We start from the raw sequence: 27,975 nt of genomic DNA on the forward strand, positions 1-27,975 counted from the left end.
GTCCGTGACCGGCTCATCAGACTCCGATTCTCATGAATGAAACCCCAGATCCCCATAGCTCACCACATCCCCATCATACAATCCCTGTCCCATGCCATAACACAGCATTCTACATCCTGGGCACAATAGTGAAATGAGAGAGACCACAAAATATTCCAAACACACTTAATAAATTCATCTATAAACATATCACACATATCACATGAATTCTAATAACTAATGACCCTTGTGCCTGCCATAGTTGAATAACTCTCATTGTGTGCAAGGTGTGAGATGTGGGTGTGAGTGTTGATGTAAGAAAACTACTAGGCACTTGGTCTAAGCGTTAAACAAAGCTTTAATCAACTGTTTTACAACATGGAGGTCTAGTTGTGTCCTTCACTAGTTCCTGTTAAAGAAGGTCCTGAGCAAGCTGGGCCCATGCCTGAGTATTTAGACTCTCCCTGGACAGCGCCACCAGCAGGCCGCCCAGTATTATTTCATAAGTCATTTCCACATGAATGACAAGATTCATGTCAAGTGTTGCTCGGATTGTTGGTGGGTGAGTGCTGGGGGTGTGGTGCATTGAGCAGTGTGTAAAGCTTGTGGTACAGATGGTGGTATGTAGCATTTGTTGAAGCCTTCACTCACCCTCACCACCCGTGCGAGCTTCTTAAACTTCTTCCTGCACTGTGTGGAGACCACAATGCTGCCCATGACGTGGTGTGCCACCTCCCTCCACATAGTCCGCAGACTTGTGGTGAGGGCCTCCTGCCAGTTGAGGGGGTTCAGGACCACCCACCTTCTCTCCACCGCTAAAACCAAGCCTCCAAAGCTTCATTCGAAAAACCTCCGGGCTCTCTGCCATCAGAATTTGTAAATAAGTGCTCCTTCTCCTTGTCCTTCTGCTTATGGTTGTTGAGGCAGCTGCAAACCCAGCAATGCTGAGACTGAGGTGCTGCAGCATCAATGGACCTGCCCTTTAAGCAGTGAAATAAGCCTGTGGCAATCATTACTTGCCTTTAGACTGCCCCCGATATTGGTCCATCTTTTTGGTGTAATGCCAATGAGCTTGGGTTTTTAGTCGAGAATCATGATTGCAATCATTTTAATGAAGAGTGAGGCCGAATTTTACGTGCAGCCTAGACGATTTTCAATTGGCGCTACTTAACCATTTTTAGTCTAAACACCACCCATTTCTTGGCTATAACTAATTTCTAGCCCCCAATCTATTAATATCCCTGTAATTTTATGCTTACACCGCTTACAATGCTGCCTATCTTTGTGTCATCGGCAAATTTAGATATGTGGCTCTCTATCCAACCAACTAAGTCGTTAATAAATACCATGAATAGTTGAGCGCCCAACACAGATCCCTGTGGGACACCACTAGTCACCTCCTGCCAATTAGAGTACCTGCCCATTATCCCTGTTCTCACTCCTGCTGCTCAGCCAATTTCCTAAACAGGTCAATAATTTGCCTTCAATTTCATGAGCTTCAACTTTAGCTAGCAGTCTCTCAGGTGAGACTTTCTCGAACACCTTCTGGAAGTCCATAGTCATTCCCCTGTCCACTGCTTTAGTCACCTCCTCAGAAATTTCAATCAGGTTCCTCACCCTTTGCACAAAGAAGTTCCAATTCTAAGGTTATTTTTCGCCAGTCTACATTCATGAAGTTGATCTTATTTTCCACCTTAACTTTAAAATAATATTTAAGATTTATCTCATTTTATATATTCCAATGAGATCTCCCTCTTTAATTATACTTCCCTCAAGGCTGAAGCGATGATCTGTTCCAGCCTTTCCTGGTGTTTGCTGGAGAGGTTACAGTACAATAATGACTCAATCACTGCTGGGGCTGTTATCTTTAATACTGCATGTAAAGAAACAATTTAAAAACATAGGAGCGGATGTTAAGTGCAGCACACGGGTGATTGTAAGTTATCTCGGTTTGCCAAAGCTGTCTCGAACTTGAATAGAAAATCATGCACACATTCACAGATCAGGAAATGGGGCTATCCAACAAGCTGCACAATTCTTCTTCTTAGGCAGTCCCTCGGAACCGAGGATGACTTGCTTCTACATTAAAAATGAGTTCTCAGGTGACTGATGAGTCCAATGCGGGACCTACAGTCTCTGTCACAGGTGGGGCAGACGGTGGTTGAAGGGGCGGGTGGGTGGGGTGCTTGGGTTGAATGTGTGCTCCTTGCGCTGCCTGCGCTTGGCTTCCGCTTGCTCCCGGCAAAGAGACTCGAGGTGTTCGGCGCCTTCCCGGATGCTTCTCCTCCACTTTGTGCGGTCTTGGGCCAGGGATTCCTAGGTGTCGGTGGGGATGTTGCACTTTTTCAAGGAGGCTTTGAGGGTGTCCTTGAAGCGAAACAGTGACAGGATCAGACAAAGTCAACATGGATTTACAAAAGGTAAATCGTGCTTGACTAATCTACTGGAATTTTTTGAGGATGTAACTGGGAAAATAGATAAGGGAGAACCAGTAGATGTGGTGTATTTGGACTTTCAAAAGGCTTTCGATAAGGTCCCGCATAAGAGATTAGCATGTAAAGTTAAGGCACATGGGATTGGGGGCAAGGTATTGACTTGGATAGAGAACTGGTTGGCGGACAGAAAGCAGAGAGTAGGAATTAACGGGTCTTTTTCCGAGTGGCAGGCAGTGACTAGTGGGGTACCGCAGGGATCGGTCCTTGGACCCCAGCTATTCATAATATACATTAGTGATCTAGATAAGGGAACAAGATGTAATATCTCCAAGTTTGCAGACGACACAAAGCTGGGTGGGCGTGTGTGCTGCGAGGAGGATACCGAGAAACTCCAGGATGATTTGGACAGGTTAGGTGATTGGGCAGAAGCATGGCAGATGCAATATAACGTGGATAAATGCGAGGTTATCCACTTTGGTGTCAAAAACAGAAAGGCAGACTATTATCTGAATGGCAATAGATTGGGAGAAGGGGAAGTGCAACGAGACCTGGGTGTCCTTGTGCACCAGTCACTGAAGGTAAGCATGCAGGTGCAGCAGGCGGTGAAGAAGGCAAATGGTATGTTGGCCTTCATAGCGAAAGGGTTTGAGTACAGGAGCAAGGATGTCCTGCTGCAGTTGTACAGGGCCTTGGTGAGACCACACCTTGAGTACTGTGTGCAGTTTTGGTCGCCTTATCTGAGGAAGGATGTTCTTGCCATGGAAGGAGTTCAGCGAAGATTCACAAGGCTGATCCCTGGGATGGCAGGAATGACGTATGAGGAGAGATTGGGTCGATTGGGCTTATACTCACTGGAGTTTAGAAGAATGAGAGGGGATCTCATCGAAACTTATAAAATTCTGTCAGGTCTGGACAAACTAGATGCAGGTAGAATGTTCCCGATGGTCGGAGAGTCCAGAACCAGGGGTCATAGTCTAAGGATAAGGGGTAAGCCATTTAGGACAGAGATGAGGAAGAATTTCTTCACCCAGAGAGTGGTGAACCTGTGGAAGTCTACCACAGAAGGCGGTTGAGGCCAAGTCTTTAAATATATTCAAGAAGGAGTTAGATATATTTCTTAGAGCTAAAGGTATCAAGGGATATGGGGAGAAGGCAGGTACGGGGTACTGAGTTTAGATGATCAGCCATGATCACATCGAATGGCAGAGCAGGCTCGATGGCCGAATGGCCTACTCCTGCTCCTATCTTCTATGTTTCTATGTTTCCTCTGCCCACCTGGGGCTCTCTTGCCGTGCCAGAGTTCCAAGTAGAGCGCTTGTTTTGGGAGTCTCGTAGCAGGCATGCGGACAACGTGACCCATCCATCGGAGCTGATTGAGGTCAAAGCTTCGATGCTGGGGGTGTTGGCTTAAGCAAGAACACTGACGTTGGTGCACCTATCCTGCCAATGGATTTGCAGGATCTTGCGGAGGCAGCATTGGTGGTACCTCTCCAGTGCTCTGAGGTGCCTGCTGTACATGGTCCATGTCTCTGAAGCTTACAGGAGGGTGGGTATTGTTGTGTATGTACCTTTAAGGGAATAACTGGTCTTAGACTGCAGTACCGGCAGTGACCACCCCTGTATAAAAGGCCCTAGCAGGCTTCTGTAGGTTCAGTTTCAAGCTGCCTCTTGTTCAGTAAAGTACCTGTTAAACTGTTCTCCCGAAGTCCGTGTATGATTGAGGCGCGGACTTTACAGTGGCGACGAGTAAGTTCGAACTCACCTGCAGTGTGGCATCATCTCACGGGGATCTCCCCTGAAAGGAAGGTCCTGGAAGGTCGTAGTCTGAGCAATGGGCGTCGACCGAGGGCAACCGCCCAAAGAATCCATCGGTGTTTGAAGAATTGCGGGAGAGACTGTGGTTCCAGCGAATCGTGTTGGTAGCAGGTAGAGCGCTGACCCTTCCGGACTGCGGCGGGCTCAAGCTCGATCGAGCGGCTCTACAAATCGGGCCGCGCAGCGTCGCCGGGAAAAGAAAACAAGAGAGAGAGGGTGGAGCACACAGGGCGTGGTCGGTGCTTGAGAACAGGACAGCGGAGAGAAACTAAACGGGGGGGAAGGAAAGCGAGACGCGCCGAAGCTGCGGGTCACCGCCATTACCCCGTGGAATGCTAGGAGCAGCGTGGCAGTAAGGGGAAGAAGCAAAAGCGTGGGAGGTGCCATTTTATTCCATTGGGGAAGAAGCAAAAGCGAGGGAGGCGCCATTTTAAATCGCCCAAGATGCCGAAAAGTGGCAGTATCACTGCTTTTGACAACGAGGTAGAAGACTGGACCACGTATGTGGAAAGAATTGAAGTGTACTGCAAGGCAAATGAGGTGGCTGATGGAAAGAGGGCGTCGGTGTTATTAAATCTGATGGGTGCGAGTACGTACGGCCTATTGCGGAATTTAATTACCCCAGCTAAACCAATAGAGAAAAGTTTTGAGGAGATTGTTCATATCTTACAGGAACATTTAAGCCTTACACCACTGCTGATAGCAGAAAGATTCACGTTCCATAAAAGAAACCAGCACAAAGATGAGAGCAATGTTGACTATCTTACGGAACTACGCAAGTTATCGAAGCACTGCCAGTTCGGAGCAGGGCTGGCAGACACCTTATGGGATAAGTTTGTCTGCGGGCTCCAGAGTGAAGGAACCCAGAAACGACTACTTTCAAAAAAGGACCTGACGCTAGAACAGGCTTTCAGCGTGGCAGTATCCTACGAAGCAGCAGCACGGGGAGCTGCGGAAATACAACAGAAACCACAAGAATACAGCGCTAACGAAATGGCGTATGGAGCAGAAAAGTGCTATCGCTGTGGCAGAACAACCCATGACCAGAAGGACTGCTGGTTTAAAGACAAAATATGCAGGCAATGCGGGAAAATGGGACATACAGCAAGAGTCTGCAGGTCGGGAAAGAAGATCAACACGACAAGAACTACTAAGGAACAGTACAGGAAAGTAAAGAAACTGACAGATAGTAGTTCAGAAGATCAGGAGAGTGATAAGGACTCCGGGAGCAGGTGACTAAGTTGTTTAAAGTTACACAACATGATCACAAAAGAAGATCACCGAACCATTTGAGTCACCCTCATGATAGCAGGGTCCCCAGTGAAGATGGAATTGGACACAGGATTAGCCCTAACTGTCATGAATCGACGAGACTATGAGCGGCTATTCTTACACATACCCTTAAAGGACACGTCCATTGTATTGAAGACATACACGGGGCAAAAGGTCTACCCCAGGGGAAAATTAAGGGTGCCAGTTGAATATAACGGAAAGGAAACACAGAAACTATACATGTATATACTACGAGATGGAGGACCACCATTATTGGGACGTGAATGGATCCGAAGACTACAATTGGATTGGCATTCCATTCTGGCACTAACTGTGACTGACAAAAAAGATGATGATGTCGCACCTGGACGTCTGTCACAAATTCTACCTGATTAGGAAGAGGTGTTCCAACAAGGACTTGGGACTCTAAAAGGAGCAAAGGCAGCCATAAAGATTGAGGATAACGCAACCCCAAAATTTCTCAAGGCCAGACCGGTGCCATACATGATACGCCCAGCTGTGGAAGCTGAACTGGAGAGTCTGGAGCGTTCGGGGGTGCAGTCTAAGGTGGACTGGAGCGAGTGGGCCACACCCATCATTCCTGTAATGAAGCAAGCATTGAGCAGCACGCCTGGGGAGCCAAGGAAGGTTCGCATCTGTGGGGACTTCAAGGTGACTGTGAACCCAGTCCTGCACACAGTACAGTATCCGCTTCCGCAGATAGAAGATATTTTCGCCTCACTATCTGGAGGGAAATGTTTTACAAAGATTGACCTGGCTCAAGCGTATCTACAAATGGAGGTGGAAGAAGCATCTAGGAAATACCTCACGATAAACACTCACAAAGGCCTTTACCAGTACAATCGACTGGTATTTGGGGTAGCATCGGCCCCGGCTATGTGGCAGAGGGCAATGGAACAAGTCCTGCAAGGGATCCCGGGGACCCAGTGTTATTTGGACGACATTCTGGTTACGGGCGAAAATGACAATGAACACCTTGCCAACCTGGAACAGGTGCTCACGAGATTGCAGGAATATGGGCTACGAGCCAACCGTCCCAAATGCGAGTTCTTCAGGAGACAAATCTTGTATTGTGGCCACATGATTGACGAGGAAGGGTTGCATAAGTCGCCGGACAAGATTGAGGCTGTAGTCAAGGCTCCAGCACCAGAAAATGTGTCGCAACTGAGGTCGTTCCTCGGGTTGGTGAACTACTACCATAAGTTCTTGCCGAATTTATCTACAATTCTGCACCCACTGAACACCCTCCTTCAAACTGGTGTAACATGGAAATGGAGTGATGAGTGTAAGCGTGCCTTTCAGGAATGTAAATGCCAAATCACTTCAAAAGAAGTGTTGGCCCAGTACAACCCAACACTACCGATTCGGTTGGCATGTGATGCGTCACCTTACGGCATTGGAGCGGTGCTGTCACACAAATTCCGTGATGGTTCAGAGAGGCCAATAGCCTTTGCATCGCGCTCGCTAACCTCAGCCGAGCGTAACTACGCCCAGATTGACAGGGAGGCCCTCAGCCTGGTGTGGGGGGTGAAGAAGTTCAATCACTATCTGCACGGGCAGAAATTCACCCTACTGACTGATCATCAACCCCTGGTCTCAATTTTTAACCCAAAGAAGGGCGTTCCGGTGATGACGGCGCAACGGCTGCAAAGATGGTCACTTTTTCTAGGGGCACATCAGTATGACATAGAGTACAAAGGTACGAAACAGCATGGAAATGCTGATGGGCTGTCGTGCCTACCGTTGCCTACGGTAGAGGAAGCACCTGCAGTGGACCCGGTGGAGATATTCCATGCGACCATAGTCGAATGTTTGCCTGTTACAAACTCAAGTATTGAGAAGGAAACCCGAAATGACCCGACACTCTCTCGGGTCTGTGATTTGACGGTGAAGGGATGGCCAGCATATGGCGACTCACTGTTGCCAGCATTCTCGCCAAGGAAGGAACAGCTGTCAGTGTGCCGGGGAACCTTGATGTGTGGATCCCGAGTGGTAATTCCACCCAAGTTGAGAGATAGAGTACTCAATGAGCTTCACGAGGGTCATCTGGGAGGTGTAAAAATGAAGAGCCTAGCCAGGGCGTTTGTGTGGTGGCCGGGAATCGATAAAGAAATCGAGGATATGACCAAGAGATGCACAGGATGCCAGAAGGTCCAAAACGCTCCACCACAGGCCCCGCTACAACCATGGGAGTGGCCCTCATCTCCATGGCAATGGGTACACATTGATTTTGCTGGTCCATTTATGGACTCAATGTTTCTAATCGCTGTGGACGCCCATTCGAAATGGCCAGAGGTCATTAAAATGTCCTCCACCACCACGGAGAAAATTATTGCAGTCCTAAGGACCATCTTCGCCAGGAATGGGTTACCAGAACAGATCTGTTCCGACAATGGGCCACAGTTTGTGTCCGAGGATTTCCGGAGGTTTCTGAGGAATAATGGGGTGAAACATTACACATCTGCCCCATATCATCCAGCCACAAATGGATTGGCTGAGAGGTTTGCTCAGACCTTTAAAAAGGCCATAAAGGCAATGTATAATGACGACATACCACTGCAACACAAGGTGGATAACTTCCTGTTTGTTTACCGGAATGCGACACATGCAGTAACCAACCAAACTCCAGCCGTACTGTTTTTCAACCGGAGACTAAGATGTCGCTTGGATTTGCTCAAACCAAACATAAGACGAGATGTTGAGGATAAGCTGTTCCAGCACATAAATGAGAAGCCAACCAGGAGCTTCAAGATAGGGCAACCAGTCATGGCCCGCGACTACCGAACAGAAAAATAGCAGCCAGGTACGATATGCACACAGCAGGGACCACTAATGTACACAGTGGACATTGGAGAGAGCATCGTGAGACGCCATGCTGACCAGATTCTAGAGTCACAGGAACAAGCCAAACCTGTACCACAAGCATGTGCACCTGGTAATGAGCCCGAAGTACAGATTGCGTCTACCTCAGAAGCAGGGGTATTGGAAGCTGACAAACCAACCAATGACAATGAGCCAGAATTGACTCCACCGCCAGAACAGGATACTCAAGACAGTCGCTATCCAGTCCGGATCAGGAAGCCTCCTCAAAGACTGAACTTATAAATGACTATTTCAGTTGATGTATATATTACTGAGAAAATTGTAATTGTAATTAGTTATTATTTAGTTGTTAAATGAATGTTATGTACAGTTTATCTAAAAGGGGAGGAATTGTTGTGTATGTACCTTTAAGGGAATAACTGGTCTTAGACTGCAGTACCGGCAGTGACCACCCCTGTATAAAAGGCCCTAGCAGGCTTCTGTAGTTTCAGTTTCAAGCTGCCTCTTGTTCAGTAAAGTACCTGTTAAACTGTTCTCCCGAAGTCCGAGTATGATTGAGGCGCGGACTTTACAGGTATCACTGCTGCTCTGTAGACCATTATTATGTCCGTGTATAATTGAGGCATGGACTGCAGGAGTTGATTCTAACAAGTCTTTACTGAATGGAGACAACCTGGAAACTTAAACTACAGAAGCCTGCTAGGGCCTTTTATGCAGGGGTGGTCACTGCCGGTACTGCAGTCTGAGACCAGTTATTCCCTTAAAGGTACATACACAACAATTCCTCCCCTTTTAGATAAACAGTACATAACATTCATTTAACAACTAAATAATAACTAATTACAATTACAATTATGCTTGCTAGATACATTGGTTGAAGTTAAGCAATTATAAGTTCAGTCTTTGAGGAGGCTTCCTGATTCTGTCTGGATAACGCCTCTTTGGGATATCAGGTTCTTCTGGCAAGGTTGAGTCGGGATCAATGTCGTTGTTTGGTTCGTCTGCTTCCAATATCACCGATTCTGCGGTAGATGCAATTGGTATGTCGATTTCATCGCCAGGTGTATCAGATCGTGGTGTGGAGTTGACGGTTTCCAGTGACTCTAGAATCTGGTCAGCATGGCATCTTACAATGCTCTCTCCAACGTCCACGGTATACATTAGAGGTCCTTGCCATGTACAGATCGTTCCTGGCTGCCATTTCTCTGTGCGGTAGTCCCGGGCCAAAACTGGTTGACCTATCTTAAAACTCCTGGTCGGCCTTTCATGCATATTCTGAAACTGCCTGTTCTCCACATCTCTTCTGACGTTAGGCTTAACCAAATCCAAGCGGCATCGTAGTCTTCAATTGAAGAACATCATGGCTGGAGTTTGGTTGGTAACCGCATGTGTCGCATTCCGGTAGGCAAACAAGAAGTTATCCACCTTGTGTTGTAGGGGTATATCTTCATTACATATTGCCTTGATAGCCTTCTTGAATGTTTGAACAAACCTCTCGGCCAATCCATTAGTGGCTGGATGATATGGGGCGGATGTGTAATGCTTAACACCATTGTTCTTTAAGAACCTCTGGAACTCTTCAGACACAAACTGTGGTCCATTGTCAGAGCAAATCTGTTCAGGCAGCCCATTCCTGACGAATATGGTTCGTAAGACTGTGATAGTTTTTCTGTGGTGGTTGAGGACATTTTTATTACCTCTGGCCACTTTGAATGTGCATCCACCACAATTAAAAACATCGAGTCCATAAAGGGACCAGCAAAATCAATGTGCACCCTTTGCCATGGAGATGAGGGCCACTCCCATGGATGTAGAGGGGCTTGTGGTGGGGCGTTTTGGACCTTCTGGCATCCTGTACAGCTCTTGGTCATCTCTTCAATTTCTCTATCGATTCCCGGCCACCACACAAACGCTCTGGCTAAGTTCTTCATTTTTACCCCTCCCAGATGATCCTCATGAAGCTCATTGAGCACTCTATCCTTCAATTTGGGTGGAATTACTACTCTGGACCCACACATCAAGGTTCCTCTGCACACTGACAGCTGTTCGCTTCTCGGCGAGAATGCTGGCAGCAGTGATTCGCCATGTGCTGGCCATCCCTTCACCGTTAAATCATAGACCCAGGAGAGTGTCGGGTCATTTCGTGTTTCCTTTTCTATGTTTGCATTCGTCACAGGGAGACATTCGACTATAGTCGAGTGGAATAACTCCACTGGATCCACTGCCAGTTCTTCGTCCACCGTCAGCAATGGTAGGCGCGACAATCCATTAGCATTCCCATGCTGTTTAGTTCCTTTGTACTCGATGTCATATTGGTGTGCCCCTTGGAAAAGGGACCACCTCTGTAGCCGTTGTGCCGTCATTATCGGTACGCCCTTCTGAGGGTTGAAATGGAGACGAGAGGTTGACGATCAGTTAGTAGAGTAAATTTCTGACCGTGCAGGTAGTGATTGAACTTCTTCACCCCCCCACACCAGGCTGAGGGCCTCTCTGTCAATCTGGGCGTAGTTACGCTCGTCTGAAGTTAACGAGCATGACGCAAAAGCTATCGCCCTCTCTGAACCATCAAGGAATTTATGTGACAGTACCGCCCCAATGCCGTAGGGAGACACATCACACGCCAGTCTTATCGGTAGTGATGGGTTGTAGTGAGCCAATACTTCTCTTGAAGTGATTCGGTCCTTACTCTTCTGAAAGGCCCGCTTACATTCATCGCTCCATTTCCATGCTACTCCCGTTCGTAGTAGGGTGTTCAGTGGATGCAGAATTGTGGACAAATTCGGTAAAAACTTATGGTAGTAATTCACCAATCCGAGGAATGACCTCAGTTGCGACACATTTTCAGGCGCTGGAGCCATAACTACCGCTTCAATTTTGTCAGGGGACTTATGCAACCCCTCTTCATCAATCACGTGGCCACAATACGATATCTGTTTCTTAAAAAACTCGCACTTGGGGCAATTGGCTCGTAGCCCATGTTCACGTAGTCTAGTGAGCACCTGCTCTAGGTTGGCAAGGTGTTCACTGTCATCTTCACCTGTCACTAGGATGTCGTCCAAGTAACACTGAGTCCCCGGAATCCCTTGCAGGACTTGTTCCATCGCTCTTTGCCATATCGCCGGAGCTGATGCTACTCCGAATACCAGTCGAATATACTGGTAAAGACCTTTGTGAGTGTTTATCGTGAGATACCTCCTAGAGGATTCTTCAACCTCCATCTGCAAATATGCTTGTGCTAGGTCAATTTTTGTAAAACGCTTCCCTCCAGATAGTGAGGCGAAGATATCTTCTATCCTTGGAAGAGGATATTGTACTGTGTGAAGGACTGGGTTCACCGTCACCTTGAAGTCCCCACAGATGCGAACCTCCCTTGGCTCCTCAGACTTATTGTTTAACGTTTTCTTCATGACAGGAATGATGGGTGTCGCCCACTCACTCCAGTCTACCTTAGATAACATGCCTGCACTCTCCAGATTCTCCAGCTCTGCCTCGACGGCTGGGCGAATTGCATATGGTACCGGTCTTGCTTTGAAAGTCTTGGGAATTGCATTCTCCTCTATTTTTATCGAGGCGGTTACATAAGAACATAAGAACATAAGAAATAGGAGCAGGAGTAGGCCAATCAGCCCCTCGAGCCTGCTCCACCATTCAATAAGATCATGGCTGATCTGATCCTAACCTCAAATCTTCTATCACTCTGCATCCACCTGAACCCATGTGATCTCCCAGGAGAGGTGAAAAACCAGATAAAAGACCCCATGGCCAATTTGGGAGAAAAAAATCTGGGAAATTCCTCTCTGACCCATCTAGGCGATCGAAATTCTTCCAGGAGATCACTCTGTCCCTATATTTTCTACAGTACTTACCTTCTGTAAAGGCGATCTCCACCCCAGCCAGGAACAGGAATAAAACCATCTCCTGAAATCTAACACAGAATTAGAACACAGTAGGAGCAGAACCAGGCTACACGGCCCCTGGGCCCACTCCACTACCCACAGGGCCATGACCATTCCGAACCTAGACTCATGTCCAATTTCCTGCCCGCTCCCCGTAACCCTTAATTCCCTTTACCTCTAGGAAACTATCTATTTCTGTTTTAAATTTATTTAATGATGTAGCTTCCACAGCTTTCTGGGGCAGCAAATTCCACAAACCTACCACCCTCTGAGTGAAGAAGTTTCTCCTCATCTCAGTTTTGAAAGAGCAGCCCCTTATTTTAAGATTATGCCCCCTTGTTCTAGTTTCATCCTTCATTGGGAACATCCTCACCGCATCCACCCGATCAAGCCCCTTCACAATCTTATATGTTTCAATAAGATCGCCTCTCATTCTTCTGAACTCCAATGAGTAGAGTCCCAATCTACTCAACCTCTCCTCATATGACCACCCCCTCATCCCCGGGATTAACCGAGTGAACCTTCTTTGTACTGACTCGAGAGCAAGTATGTCTTTTCTTAAGTATGGACACCAAAACTGTATGCAGTATTCCAGGTGCGGTCTCACCAATACCTTGTACAACTGCAGCAATACCTCCCTGTTTGTATATTCCATCCCCCTAGCAATAAAAGCCAACATTCCATTGGCCTTCTTGATCACTTGCTGCACCTGCATACTAACTTTTTGAGTTTCGTGCACCAGGACCCCCAGATCCCTTGTATTACAGTACTTTCCAGTTTCTTGCCATTAAGATAATAACTTGCTCTATGATTTTTCCTGCCAAAGTGCATAACCTCACACTTTCCAGTATTGTATTCCATCTGCCAAATCTCTGCCCACTTACTTAGCCTGTCTATGTCGCTTTGCAGGTTTTTTATGTCCTCCTCACTCACTACTTTCCGTCCCATCTTTGTATCATCTGCAAACTTTGATATGTTACACTCGGTCCCCTCCTCCAAATCGTTAATATAGATTGTAAAGAGTTGGGGACCCAGCACTGACTCCTGCGGAACACCACTAATTACTGGTTGCCAATCTGAGAATGAACCATTTATCCCAACTCTCTGCTTTCTGTTAGAGAGCCAATCCTCCACCCACGCCAGAATATTACCCCCAATCCCGTGATTTTTTATCTTGAGCAATAATCTTTTGTGTGGCTCCTTGTCAAATGCCTTTTGGAAGTCTAAATACACTACGTCCACTGGTTCCCCTTTATCCACCCTGTATGTTACTTCCTCAAAAAACTCAAGTAAATTTGTCAAACATGACTTCCCCTTCATGAAACCATGCTGAGTTTGTCCTATTAAATTATATTTATCCAAATGTCCTGTTACTGTCTCCTTAATAATGGACTCTAACATTTTACCAACCACAGATGTTAGGCTAACAGGTCTATAGTTTCCAGCCTTCTGCCTACTACCCTTTTTAAATAAGGGTGTTACATTAGCAGTTTTCCAATCTGCCGGGACCTTTGCTGAGTCCAGGGAGTTTTGGAAAATTATTACCAATGCATCCACAATCCCTACCGTCACTTCCCTCAAGACCCTAGGATGCAAGCCATCAGGTCCAGGGGACTTATCCGCCTTGAGTCCCATTATTTTACCAAGTACCACTTCCTTCGTGATTTTAATCGTATTTAGTTCCTCCCCCACTAGAGCCCCCTGTTTGTCCAGTGTTGGGATATTCTTCGTGTCCTCTACTGTAAAGACTGATACAAAATAATTGTTCAGTGTTTTTGCCATCTCCATGTTTCCCACCATTAATTTCCCGGTCTCATCCTCTAAGGGACCAACATTTACTTTAGCCACCCTTTTTCTTTTTATATAACTATAGAAACTTTTGCTGTCTGTTATTATATTTTTGCTAATTTACTTTCACAATATATATAAATGATCTGGATCAGGGAATTGGATGCAATATTTCCAAATTCGCTGACGACACTAAACTAGGAGGAGGGGTGGGCTCTGATGAGGATGTCAGGAGGCTACAGTCCGATTTGGACAGGTTGGGGGAATGGGCGGATACGTGGCAGATGCACTATAATGTGGATAAATGCGAGGTTATCCACTTTGGGGGTAAAAACAGGAGGGTAGATTATTATCTAAATGGCAATAGATTGGGAGATGGGGAAGTGCAGAGGGACCTGGGTGTTCTTGTGCACCAGTCACTGAAGGAGAGCATGCAGGTGCAACAGGCGATTAAGAAGGCAAATGGTATGTTGGCCTTCATATCAAGGGGGTTCGAGTATAGGAATAGGGATACCTTACTACAGCTGTACAAGGTGCTGGTGAGACCGCATCTGGAGTATTGTGTACAGTTTTGGTCGCCCCATCTGCGGAAGGATGTTCTTGCCATGGAAAGAGTGCAACGGCGATTCACCAGGCTGATACCTGGAATGGCGGGAATGACCTACGAAGAGAGATTAAATAGTTTGGGCTTGTACTCACTGGAGTTTAGAAGATTGAGAGGGGATCTCATCGAAACATATAAAATTATGGCAGGCCTGGACAGGCTGAATTCAGAGAGAATGTTTCCAATGGCCGGGGAGCACAGAACCAGGGGTCACAGTCTAAAAATAGCGGGCAAATCATTTAAAACAGAGATGAGGAAGAATTTCTTCACTCAAAGAGTGGTGAGCCTGTGGAATTCCCTGCCACAGAGGGCTGTGAAGGCTAATTCAATAAATATTTTCAAGAGAGAATTGGATATATTTCTGAAGGCTAAGGGGATTAAGGGTTACGGAGAAAAGGCGGGGATGGGGTACTGAACTGGTAAGATCAGCCATGATCTCATTGAATGGCGGAGCAGGCTCGAAGGGCCGAATGGCCTACTCCTGTTCCTATCTCTATGTATCTATGTATAATCTATCTTCCCTTTCTTAATCAATCTTTTAGTTATTTTTTGCTGTCTTTTAAAGACTTCCCAATCTTCCATCCTCCCACTAGATTTGGCTACCTTATATGCCCTTGTTTTTAGTCGGATACTATCCTTAATTACTTTACTTAGCCACGGATGGCTATCTTTTCTTTTACACCCTTTTTTCCTCAGTGGAATATATATTTTTTGGAAGTTGTAAAATAACTCCTTAAATGTACACCACTGATCATGTACCGTCTTACCCTTTAATCTATTTTCCCAGTCCACTCTAATCAATTCCGCTCTCATACCTCCATAGTCTCCTTTATTCAAGCTCAGCATGCTTGTTTGAGATCCAACCTTCTCACCCTCTAATTGAATATGGAATTCAACCATGTTATGGTCACTCATTCCAAGGGGATCCTTTACTAGGACATTTTTAATTAATCCTGTCTCATTACACAGGACCAAATCTAAGGTTGCTTGCCCCCTGGTCGGTTCAGTTACATACTGCTCAAGAAACCCATCCCTAATACACTCAATGAACTCATCCTCAAGGCTGCTCTGCCCAATTTGATTTGTCCAGTTAATATGATAATTAAAATCCCCCATAACTATAGCTGTCCCCTTATTACAAGCCTGAACTATTTCCTGATTAATACTCCGTCCAACAGAGTTGCAACTGTTCGGAGGCCTATAGACTACACCCACTAGTGTTTTTTTTCCCTTATAATTCCTTATCTCCACCCAAACTGTTTCACTATCCTGCTCCTTTGACCCAATATCATTTCTCTGTATTATAGTGATTCCTTCCTTTATTAACATAGCCACCCCACCTCCTCTCCCTTCCTGCCTGTCCTTCCTGATTGTTAAATAACCTGGTATGTTTAATTCCCAGTCGTGGTCACCCTGCAGCCATGTTTCTGTAATGGCCACAAGATCATACCCATATGTCGTTATTTGTGCCGTTAACTCTTTCATTTTGTGACGAATGCTATGTGCATTCAGATAAAGAACTTTCAAATATGTTTTGTAACACTTAGTTCCTGTTTTTTCCCTTTTTAGTACTTTACTTTTTACTCCATACCTTCTGTCCCTTCCTGACACATTCTGTTTTTTAATTCCCCCACTGCTACCTAAGTCTATGACCTTCTCTGTTGTCATTTCTATTATTTGCACTCTAGAAACCTCCCCTCCACTAATTCGTTTAAAGCCCTCTCTACAGCCCTAGTTATATGATTCGCCAGGACTCTAGTCCCAGCACTGGCCAAGTGGAGTCCGTCCCAACAGAACAGCTCCCTCCTGTCCCAGTACTGGTGCCAGTGTCCCAAGAAGCAAAACCCATTTCTCCCACACCAGTCTTTGAGCCACGCATTTAACTCTTTAATTTTATTTGTCCTAGCCAAATTCGCTCGTGGCTCAGGTAATAACCCAGAGATTATTACCCTTGAGGTTCTGTTTTTTAATTTGACCCCTAGCTGCTCATACTCCTTTAACAGAACCGTCTTCCTTGTCCTATCTACGTCGTTTGTACCAACATGGACCACGACAACTGGATCCTCCCCCTCCCACTCCAAGTTTCTTTCCAGCCCAGAAGAGATGTCCTTAACCCTGGCACCGGGCAGGCAACACAGCCTTCAGGACTCCTGCTCTTGACTGCAGAGAACCCTATCTATCCCCCTTATGATACTATCCCCTACCACTACAACATTTCTTTTTACTCCCTCCACTTGAATGGCCCCCTGTACCATGGTGCTGTGGCCAGGTTGCTCATCCTCCCTGCAGTCCCCGCTCCCACCCTCACAGGGAGTAAGAACCTCAATCCTGCTGGACAAGAGCAAGGGCTGCGTCTCCTTCAACACTACATCCTGGATCCCTGTACCTTCCTCACTCGTAGTCACACCATCCTGTCCCTGACCACGGACTACATCTGCAGTAATTAACTTCATAGGTGTGACCATCTCCTGAAACATAGAGTCCAGGAACTTCTCCCCCTCCCTGATGTGTCGCAGTGTCTGAAGCTCGGTCTCAAGCTCCATAACATGGAACTTGAGTTCCTCTAGCAGCAAACACCTGTCGCAGATGTAATCACCGTGAGCCTCAATGGGGTCCACCGGCTCCCACATCTCGCAACAGTAACACATCACCTGCTCCATTCTATATAATTAATTAAATTTCTTATTGTTAGTTATGAAGACCCTGCCCGGATATAGATGATAATATCACACCACTATTCAATAGGACTTACCAACTTAAATGTATAAAAGAGAAGAGAAGGAAGAAAACCAACCAACCAGCTGATCACCAACCTCCTCCTTGAATACTGTCTGTGGGGCCTGTTTGGTTGACTCGTCTCGCTGCTCCGCCTCCGCAGTGCTGTCTAAGCCTGGGAGTGGGGGGAAAAACAGAGCAAAAAACAAACCCTCACCTCCCACTTGCCCGAACTCTCCCACTTACCAGAACTCCAGTAGCACTCAATGCACAATGCACTCCGTGCACAGCACTAGCTCCGCCCCTTTTATACCCAGATTCTACTTCCGGTTTAAACTGCCCAATAGTTTAATATACCCTTAAAAAATTAAACTTACTTCAAATAATTGACTTTTTAACACACTAAAATTCACAAAATACTCTTAAATGATTTTTCTCCCACTTACCAAAACTCCAGTAGCACTCAATGCACAAGAGTGCCCAGTTCTTGTTGAAATACCTCTTTGGCGTCAGCTAAGATTGTTGACAATCGTCCAGGAGTGACGTCGTCATCCTTTTTACCAGCCACCGTCAGTGCCTGAATGGAGTGCCAGTCTAAACTTATCTTTCTGATCCATTCACGTCCCAATAACGGTGGTCCACCATCTTGCAGAATGTAGAGATACAATTTCCGTATTTTCTTGCCGTTGTATTCGACAGGCACCCTTATTTTTCCTCTGGGGTATACTTTTTGCCCCGTATACATCCTCAAGACAATGGGTGTCTCTCTCAAGGGTATGTGTGAGAATAGCCGCTCGTAGTCTCGTCGATTCATGACGGTTAGAGCTGATCCTGTATCCAATTCCATTTTGACTTGAGACCCTGCTATCGTGAGGGTGACCCAAATGGTTCGGTGATCCTCTTTTGCGATTACGTTGTGAAGTTTGAGACAGCTTAGTCTCTTTTTCCCGGATTCACTATCGCTCATCTGGTCTTCGGAACTACTGTCCGTCATCTTTTGTACTTTCCCGTACGGTTCCTTAGTAGCCTTTTTGTTGTCGTTGGTCTTCTTCCCAGACCTGCAAACTCGTGCAATGTGTCCCATCTTTCCGCATTGCCTGCATATTTTGTCCTTGGACCAGCAGTCCTTCTGGTCATGGTTTGTTCTGCCGCAGCGATAACATTTTGCAAATCCCCGTGTCATTTCGTGGGTGCCGTATTCCTGTGGCTTTTGTTGTATTTCCACAGCTCTCCTTGCTGCTGCTTCGTACGATACTGCCACGCTGAAAGCCTTATCTAGCGTCAGCTCTTTCTCTGAGAGTAGCCTCTTCTGGGTTCCTTCACTCAGGAGTCCACAGACAAATTTGTCCCATAAGGTATCTGTCAGTCCTGCTCCGAACTGGCAGTGCTTTGATAGCTTGCATAGTTCCGTAAGGTAATCAGCATTGCTCTCATTTTTATGCTGATTTCTCCTGTGGAATTTAAATCTTTCTGCTATCAGCAGCGGTGTAGGATTTAGGTGTTCCTGTAGGATAGCAACAATTTCGTTAAAACTCTTCGCCTTCGGTTTGGCTGGAGTAATCAGGTCCCGCAATAGGCCGTACGTTCTTGTGCCCATTAAATTTAGCAATACCGATGCCTTTTTCTCATCGGCTATTTAGTTTGCCTCGCAATATACCTCGACTCTTTCCACATACGTGGTCCAGTCTTCTATTACATTATTGAAGGCAGTGATATCGCCAGTCTTTGGCATCTTGAAAATCTAAGATGGCGCCTCCCGCGCTTTGCCTTCGTCCCCGACGGATCAAAATGGCGCCTGCCGTGCTTTTCCTTCTTCCCCGCCGAGTTAAGATGGCGCCTCCCGCGCTTTCCCACCACTGCCACTGCAGCCAACGCTGTTGCTGGCGATGATATTTATTTTACTATCCTGTAATGGTGACGCCCTATGGTCTTCGCGCCTCCCCGATCGCTGCTGCCAACACCGCTCTCCGCGGTGTTTTTATTTTTCTATTGCACTTCAATATTTGCTCCGTTAATTGAAGAACCGTTCCCGTCGTGGAGCGGACCCTCTGGGACACTTCCCTCCCTCTTCTTAGGTCCGAACGCTGCCCGGCTTCGAAGCACCGGCCGCGCCCTGTGTGCTCCACCCTCTCTCTCTCTCTTTGCTTCCCGACTCGCTGCCCGGCCCCGTTGCAGAGCCACCCGATCGAGCTCTAGCCTGCCGCAGCCCAGGAAGGATCAGTGCACTACCTGCCACCAGCCCGATTAGCTGGGAAACCACAGACTGGAGAACCAAGCCTGGCTCTCGACAGTCTCTCCTGCACTTTTCAATTCGATGATTTGGAGGGCGGTTGCCCACGGTCGACGCCCGTTTCTCGAGTTTCTTTGGATTATTTTATTTTATTTTTTTTCTTCTGGCTTCGACCTTCAATAACGTCGTCTGAGGTGCTGCCGAGTTGCAGGTAAGTTCGTTTCTTACTCGTCGCCAGTATAATGTCCGTGTATAATTGAGGCACGGAGTGCAGGAGTTGATTATAACAAGTCTTTACTGAATGGAGACAACCTGGAAACTGAAACTACAGAAGCCTGCTAGGGCCTTTTATACAGGGGTGGTCACTGCCGGTACTGCAGTCTGAGACCAGTTATTCCCTTAAAGGTACATACACAACAACCAAAAGCTTGGTGCTGGGTTTGAGGTCCTGGTCTTCAAACACTCTCTTCCTCAGGCGACCGAAGGCTGCACTGGCACACTGAAGGCGGTGTTGGACTTCGTCATCGATGTCTGCCCTTGTTGACAGTTGGCTCCCGAGGTATGGAAAGTGGTCCACGTTGTCCAAGGCCTTGTCGTGGATTTTGATAATTGGGGGGCAGTACTGTGTGGCGGGGGTAGGTTGGTAGAGGACATTTGTCTTACAGATGTTTAGTGTAAGGCCCATGCTCTCGTACGCTTCGGTGAAGGTGTTGACGATGATTTGGAGTTCGACCTCCGAGTGAGCGCAGATGCAAGTGTCGTCTGCATACTTTAATTCGACGACAGAGGATGGGACAACCTTGGATCTGGAATAGAGGCGACGGAGGCTGAACGGTTTCCCGTTTATTCTGTAAATTAGCTTCACTCCAGTGGGGAGCTTACTGAGGGTGAGATGGAGCATTGCAGCAAGGAAGGTCGAGCAGAGTGTTGGTGCGATGACACAGCCTTGCTTGACCCCAGTTCGTACATGAATTGGGTCTGTGGTGGAACTGTTGGTCAGGATTACAGCTTGCATGTCATCGTGAAGCAGGCGGAGGATGGTGACAAACTTTTGAGGGCAGCCGAATTTGAGGAGGACACTCCATAATCCCTCACGGTTGACACGACCTTTGTGAGATCAAAGAAGGCCATGTACAGCGGTTGGTGCTGTTCCCTGCATTTCTCTTGTAATTGACGTGCGGTGAATTTCATGCCCATTGTGCCGCTTCGTGGGCGGAATCCACATTGCAACTCTGGGAGGAGCTCTTCGGCCACTGGGAGTAGGCGATTGAGGAAGAGTCTTGTGATGACTTTCCCTGTGGCAGACAGCAGGGAAACCCCATCAGTAATTACCGCAATCGGAATTGTCACCTTTCTTGAAGATGGTCACAATTACGTCGTCTCTGAGATCCCCTGGCATGCTCTCCTCCTTCCAGATAAGAGAAATGAGTTCATGAATTCGCGCCAGTAGTGCTTCTCCGCCATGCTTTGGTGCCTCGGCAGGGTTTCCATCTGCTCCTGAGGCCTTGTTCTTCAGTTGTCGGATGGCCTTTTCTACCTCATGCTGGGCTGGGGTTGTGCTGAGATGGTGGCGGGTAGTTACACTGATAATGTTTGACTGCTCATGTTTTGTTTTCGTGGAGGATAAATCGCACACACTTCAGGGCTTTCCGCACTGGCTCATGGGTAGCGCTCTCAACTCTGAACTGTGAATAACTGTGGGTTCACGGCCCACTCCAGACATTTGAGCGACAGCATCACTTCAATTGCAGTGCAAAGCACACAGGATAGTTTGATGTTTTTTGGCATATGCAAGTATAATTTAGACTTATAATTTATAATTATAATTATATCATTTCTTACGTTACAACAGTGACTACGGGCTGGATTTTCATTGAGGAGGCGGGTAGGAGGCGGGACTACAACTTTCGGATTTGTAGTCCCGCCTCCATCGAGTTGTAGCCAACCCACGCGATTTAGACTTGATTGACCTTGTTGAGCCCGCCCAGCGGGCTCAGCAGGCCAATTAAGGGCCACCCGGCAACAGGTGACGTCACAGATTGGTATTTCATCTGTCAAGATCTTTTGACAGATGAAATATCAGCGTTCGACAGCTGTTTGAAGCTGTCAAACACTGACAATCTGTACTCCAAGTTAATTCCTTCCTCTCAAGATGATTTAGAGATCTCTCTGGAACAGAAAGCTGTTTTTGACAGATCGCAGCCATTCTGCTTTCTATGCCGGTGAGATGAGGGACTCCCGAGACCTGAAGGAAGGAAGGCTGTAAAGGTAAGTAAAACTTCTTTAAACACTTTAAACACACCAAACACACTTACCTTTGCACTCATGCACCCATCACTCACCTGAACACCGGACATCTCGACCCCTCCAACCCTTCATCCCAACGGCCCACCTCGCTAACTTGGTGTGGTTTGGAGCCGTCGGGAATCCCACACTTCAACAATGCAAATAGTGATTAGGCTAAAAACTGCCTGTTAACTACCTGTTAACAGGCAGTTAATTGGCACTGATCCCCTTCCCGCCTCGGGGAGGCGGGTCCCAGTGCGGGTCGGGTATCCGCCTCCTTTGAAACTGGCATGGAGGTGGGTTGGGGGCGGGATGGGTTCATGCCCCCAGATTTTGGGATTTTAACCCCCCACATGCCTCCAATCCCCCCTCCACAGCCCAATGAAAATCCAGCCCTACACCTCAAACTTATTTAATTGGCTGTGAAGCGCTTTGGGACGTCCTGAGGTGGTGAAAGACTTTTTCTTTATTTCTTCTTAGTAAGAAAGGAATTACATTTCGACAGCACCTTCCGCAACCTCAGGACGTGGTCACTTGTTGCAATGTAGGGAAAGACAGCAGCCAATTTGCGCACAGCAAGATCCCACGAACAGCAACGTGATAAATGGGCCAGACCAGGTTTTTTTTTAGTGATGTTGGTTGAGGGATAAATATTGGCCTCAGGAGAACTCCCCCCCCCCCGCTCTCCTTTGAAATAGTGGCCGTGGGATCTTTTACGTCCACCCGAGAGGGCGGACTGGGGCCTCGGTTTAACGTCTCATCCAGAAAGGCGGCACCTCCGACAGTGCGGCGCTCCCTCGGCACTGCACTGGGAGTGTCAGCCTCAATTTATGTGCTGCAGTCTCTGGAGAGAATGAAACAGGAGCGCAATCGCAGAAGAAACCGAGCTGCGGCTGACACCTGTATTCTGAATATTGGTATGAAGAGGAGCAGCTAATGGATTTAATAGACTGTGAATGGATTTTTTTTTTAAATACCGGAAAGAAGTGAAAGTTACTGGGTGATGTACAAAGACTGCCTCAGTCAGGGTGTGAAAAGATACTAATAATGGAAAAAGGCTGAGTAAAATCGTAAGTGACCGTATTGGAAAGTGAGCGCCAATGGAATCCCATAATAGGACATGGGTATTGGTGGCTGTATTTGTGATTACAGACTGGTACTGCAGCAGAACTGCAGTCTCACTTACACAACAGGGTGAGATCACAATACGTATGTAATATGCATATTTCATAGAATCTCACGGCACAGAAGGAGGCCATTCGGCCCATGGTGCCTGTGCCGGCTCTCTGAAAGCGCAATCCAATTAGTCCCACTCCACCCCCCTGCTCTTTCCCCATAACGCTGCAAATTTCTCCCCTTCGAGGATTGATCCAATTCCCTTTACAAAGTTACTATTGAACCTGCTTCCACCGCCCTTTCAGGCAGCGCGTTCCAGATCATAACAACTCACTGCATTAAAAACATTCTCCTCATCTCACCCTCTGGTTCTTTTGCCAATTACCTTACATCTGTGACCTCTGGTCACTGACCCTCCTCATTTACTCCATTCATGATTTTGAATGCCTCTATTAAACCTCCCCTTAACCTTCCCTGCATGCATATGTATAATCTAAATAGCGGGGTGTGTACGAACAACACACGAACAATGACGGACAGGTAAAGGCCCTCTGGTCCATCCAGCCGGTCCCACACAATTGCGACACCTTGTGTATCACAACATATACACTCTCCACCCCGCCCGAAACCATGTGATCTCTGGGAAGAGGCAAGAAACCCAGATAAAAAATCCCAGGCCAACTGTGGGAAAAATAAATCTGGGAAATTCCTCTCCGACCCATCTAGACGATCGAAACGAGTCCAGGAGGTCACTCTGGCCCTGAATTCCCTGCAGTACCAAGAGGTGATCTCCGCCCCGGCCAGAAACAGGTCCAGCTCTCGCTTTAAGGGGTTCAGTGAGTCCGCGTCCGCCGCAGCCTGTTCCAGAGGTCCACTATCCTCTGGGAAAAGAACCACCTCCTGACATCTAACCTAGATCTGGCCTTATACAACTTAAATTTGTGACCCTTAGTTCTCCCTAACCTATCTGTCAGCTGCAACACAATCGATTCCCTTCATTATCTTGTAAACCTCAATCAGAGCCCCATCCCACCCCCCTCAGCTCTACGCTTCTCTAAAGTGTAGAGTCCCAACTCTTTTAGCCTATTGTGATAACTAAGATGCTTTAGACTGGGAATTAGTCTAGTGGCCCTCCTCTGCATCCTCTCCAAAGCCTCAATATCACCCACCATGTGAGGAGACCATGTATGTATGTAAACATATAGGCCCAGAAATTCGGCTCTCCCCGGGTGAGTACGCACGGGGTACTCACCCGTAGGCCGAATGGAAGTGCCGGTTTCCTGCATGCACTGCGCATGCGCGGGAAACCGGCACTTCCGATCCTCGGAACGAAGAGGTTCAGAGGTCGAACGCGCACGCAGGGGAGGCGGCGCGTGCGCTTTGAACTTTGGTTTTTTTTGCAGGTTTTCCCGGGAGGGTCAGCCTGCAGGATTTACACATTTAAAAAGCAGGCGTAAGGCCTGCTTTTTGCAAGGTAAGTGGTCAATTAATTAAAATTAAAACATTTTTTCCACAGGTTTATTATTTTTAAATACTTTAAAGCAAGGTAAGTTTATTTTTAGCCCCGTTATAATATAAATTAATTTTTTCAAAAATTTAAATTATTGTTTAATATAGTTATTTATTGTGTGTGATTTAAAAAAAAAATTATTTGAAGGTTTACTGCTATTTTGGGCCCGTAGTATTTATAAGTTTTGACAGGTCTACCTGTCAATCTTACGAATGGGCTTTTCCCTCCTCCGATTGGCTGCCCATGGCTCACGTGATCCCAGGGGACGTGTCGCACTAACTACGCCCCTGGGACAAGCAAGCACAGTGCGCCGGCAGCTGGGCCAGGCCCCGGAGCGGAATTCCACGGGGCCCTACAGCTCAACTGCCAGCGCGCAATGTAAGTGCAGGTCGGGGGCTTACACCCGCGGGAAACCCCCGACCCGAATTTCTGGGCCATAAAGTACAGGAAACTCTTTTTTATCTGGCAGGGCATGGCATGGTGCCGGTTTGTCAAAAAGTCCGGATTACAGAGAGGTATAGTGAAAGGTACGAGAGCCCCGTACACGGCCACAGATCCAGGCGTCCCTGTTGCATAGCAACAGGTGCAGGAACCCCGGACACAAGATCCAGGCATCCCTGTTGCATAGCAACAGGTGCAGGAACCCCGGTTACACGGCCACAGATCCAGGAACGGCCACTAATATGAAGTAAAACTTACCTGAACCTACTCCTGAATTTTGCAGGTTAACAGAGATTTCCGGTTATTTAGGTGCCGGTAATTCGAGAGTTTCCTGTACTTATATTCATGTGCATGGTGTAGATGCAAATGTGGATGGGGTGTGCTCCACTTACACTGCGGCTTTCAAATTAATACACACCCACAACAACAGTGCATCTGTGCCAAAAGTGGCAGTGTAGGAGTTTCATTGTACCAGTATTCTCCGTACCTTCAGTGTTGCCGAAAGTCAATTTCTAGATGGTTTTATGCTCTCCGGGCCGACCTCCCATCTTCCATCCTCCGTAAACTTGAGTTCATCCAAAACTCTGCTGCCTGTGACCTAACTCGCACCAAGTCCCGTTCACCCGTTACCCCCTGTTACCCTGTTACCCTACATTTGCTCCCGGTCCAGCAACGCCTCGATTTAAAACATGTCATCCTTGTTTTCAAATCCCTCCATGGCCTCGCCCCTCCCTATCTCTGTAACCTCCTCCAGGCCAACAACCCTCCGAGAACCCTGCGCTCCACCAATCCTGGCCTCTTGTGCATCCCCGATTTTAATTGCTCAACCTTTGGTGGCCGTGCCTTCAGCTGCCAAGTCCCTAAGCTCTGGAATACCCTGCCTAAACCTCTCCGCCTCTCTACCGCTCTTTCCTCCTTTAAGATGCTCCTTAACACCTACCTCTCTGCCCAAGCTTTTGGTCACCTGTCCTGACATATCATTATGCAGCTCGGTGTCAAACTCTATCTGATTACGCTTCTGCGAAGTACCTTGGGACGTTTTACTACGTTAAAGGCGCTGTGTATGCAAGTTTTTGTTGATTTGAATGCCTGTCAGGTGTATCCATAGGCAAGTTGCCTCACAGCAGAGTGCGACTCCGGGAGTGCCTGCCGCAGTGCGGAGGCTCCAAGGCAGCACCTCATTCCCCTGTGGAGGAGGCAATCGACGGACAAGCAGCAGTTCTCACTGAGAGGGCAGACCCCGGGTATGGACTTCTTCTTTATTGGTTATCGGGACGTGGGTGACACCGGCACCTCAGTATTTATTGCAACATCACTCGTCCTGAGGGCAATAAGAACCACCCACATAGTGTGGGCCTGGAATCCCGTGTGGGCTAGTCCTAGTAGGGATGGCAGGGTCCTTTCCATGAAGGACACCAGTGAATCAGTTGGGTTTTTGTGACACGGCTGCAGTTTTCATGCTTGTTTTCATGGCAGGAGGGCCAGTAACCAGATTGGCAAAAAAGTCGGGGTGGGGTAGGGTGGGGTGGGGGTGGGGGTGGAGGTGAGGAGAATCTTTTTACGCAGTGAGTTGTTGTGACCTGGAATGCGCTGCCTGAAAGGGCGGTGGAAGCAGATTCAGTAGCAACTTTCAAAAGAGAATTGGGTCTCGACCTAAACAGGAAAATATTTCCAGGGCTCTGGGGAAAGAGCAGCAGGGAGCAGGACTAATTGGAGAGCTCTTTCAAAGAGCCGGCACAGGCACGATGGATTGAATGGCCTCCTTCTGTGCTGAATCATTCTATGATTCTATTTTTTTCTGCTGCCTGCGCACAATTGACCAGACTGGTTAAATTCAATTTCCCAACTCACCGTGGTGCGATTTGTACTCTACCCCTTGACGCTGTGAGCCCAGTAACACAGCCATTAGGGATCTGTAGATGGGCCATGGGGTTAACGTGTCTGGAGATTTACAATCAAGCTGGTTGAATGGCCGGTTGGGCCCAGTTGGAAGCATCGCAGCCTCTGAATTAAGGGAGAGTCCCACTCCATGACTTGAACCACGAACCTCAGGCATATAGTCCAGCGTACTCCTGAGGGAGGGCTGCACTGTCGGAGGTGGCATTGGATGAGATGCCGGCCGCTTGTTCAGGCGGATGTTAAAGATCCCACGACACCACTTCAAGAAGAGCACAGAGTCGTATACAGTTTCTGTCTCCTTACCTAAAGAAGGATATACTTGCCTTAGAGGAAGTACAATGAAGATTCACCAGACTGAGTCCTGGGATCGGGGGGATTGTCCTATGAGGAGAGATTTTTTAAAATTCGTTTATGGGATGTGGGCGTCGCCCGTAAGGCCAGCATTTATTGCCCATCCCTAATTGCCCTGGAGAAGGTGCTGGGGAGCCACCTTCTTGAACCGTTGTAGTCCGTGTGGTGAAGGTACTCCCACAGTGTGTTGTTAGGGAGGGAGTTCTGTAAAGACAATCTATTGAACTGTGGAGCCATTGTAATAACAGGAACATCCTTAGACAATGAAATAACCGGCCTTGAGGCCCACTGATTAACTGACAAAACAGCTATGGAAGAGAGAGAGACAGAGAGAAAACAACTGCATTATTCACACAGTTTGGGACATGAATGCTGTGGGCGAGTTGCCAGGTTTTGGGGTATAGAAAGTGCCGCTAAATGACACTCGGGGCTGCTGCAGTAAGTCGGGCAACTTGGTCAGTTGCCAGTTAAAGAAGTACCAATAGTCACCGCCGAAGCGACCACCCGTGGGTTTTAGTACGTATGTGTTTGTTTATGATCGCTTGCGCTTAAAGTAAATGAGTAGATCGTGTGTGCTTACTTGTGATAAGGGAATGAACGATTACGGGTTGTAGCTTTTGTTTTATTCGTTCATGGGATGTGGGCATCGCTGACGAGGCCAGCATTTATTGCCCATCCCTAGCTGCCCTTGAGAAGGTGGTGGTGAACCGCCCTTTTGAACCGCAGTAGTCCGTGTGGTGAAGGTACTCCCACAGTGCTGTTAGGTAGGGAGTTCCAGGAATTTGACCCAGCGA

The sequence above is a fragment of the Somniosus microcephalus genome, chromosome 1 (genome assembly GCF_052327205.1).
Source record: "Somniosus microcephalus isolate GS21.2 chromosome 1, FLI_Smic_1.0, whole genome shotgun sequence".
Lineage (NCBI taxonomy): Eukaryota > Metazoa > Chordata > Chondrichthyes > Squaliformes > Somniosidae > Somniosus > Somniosus microcephalus.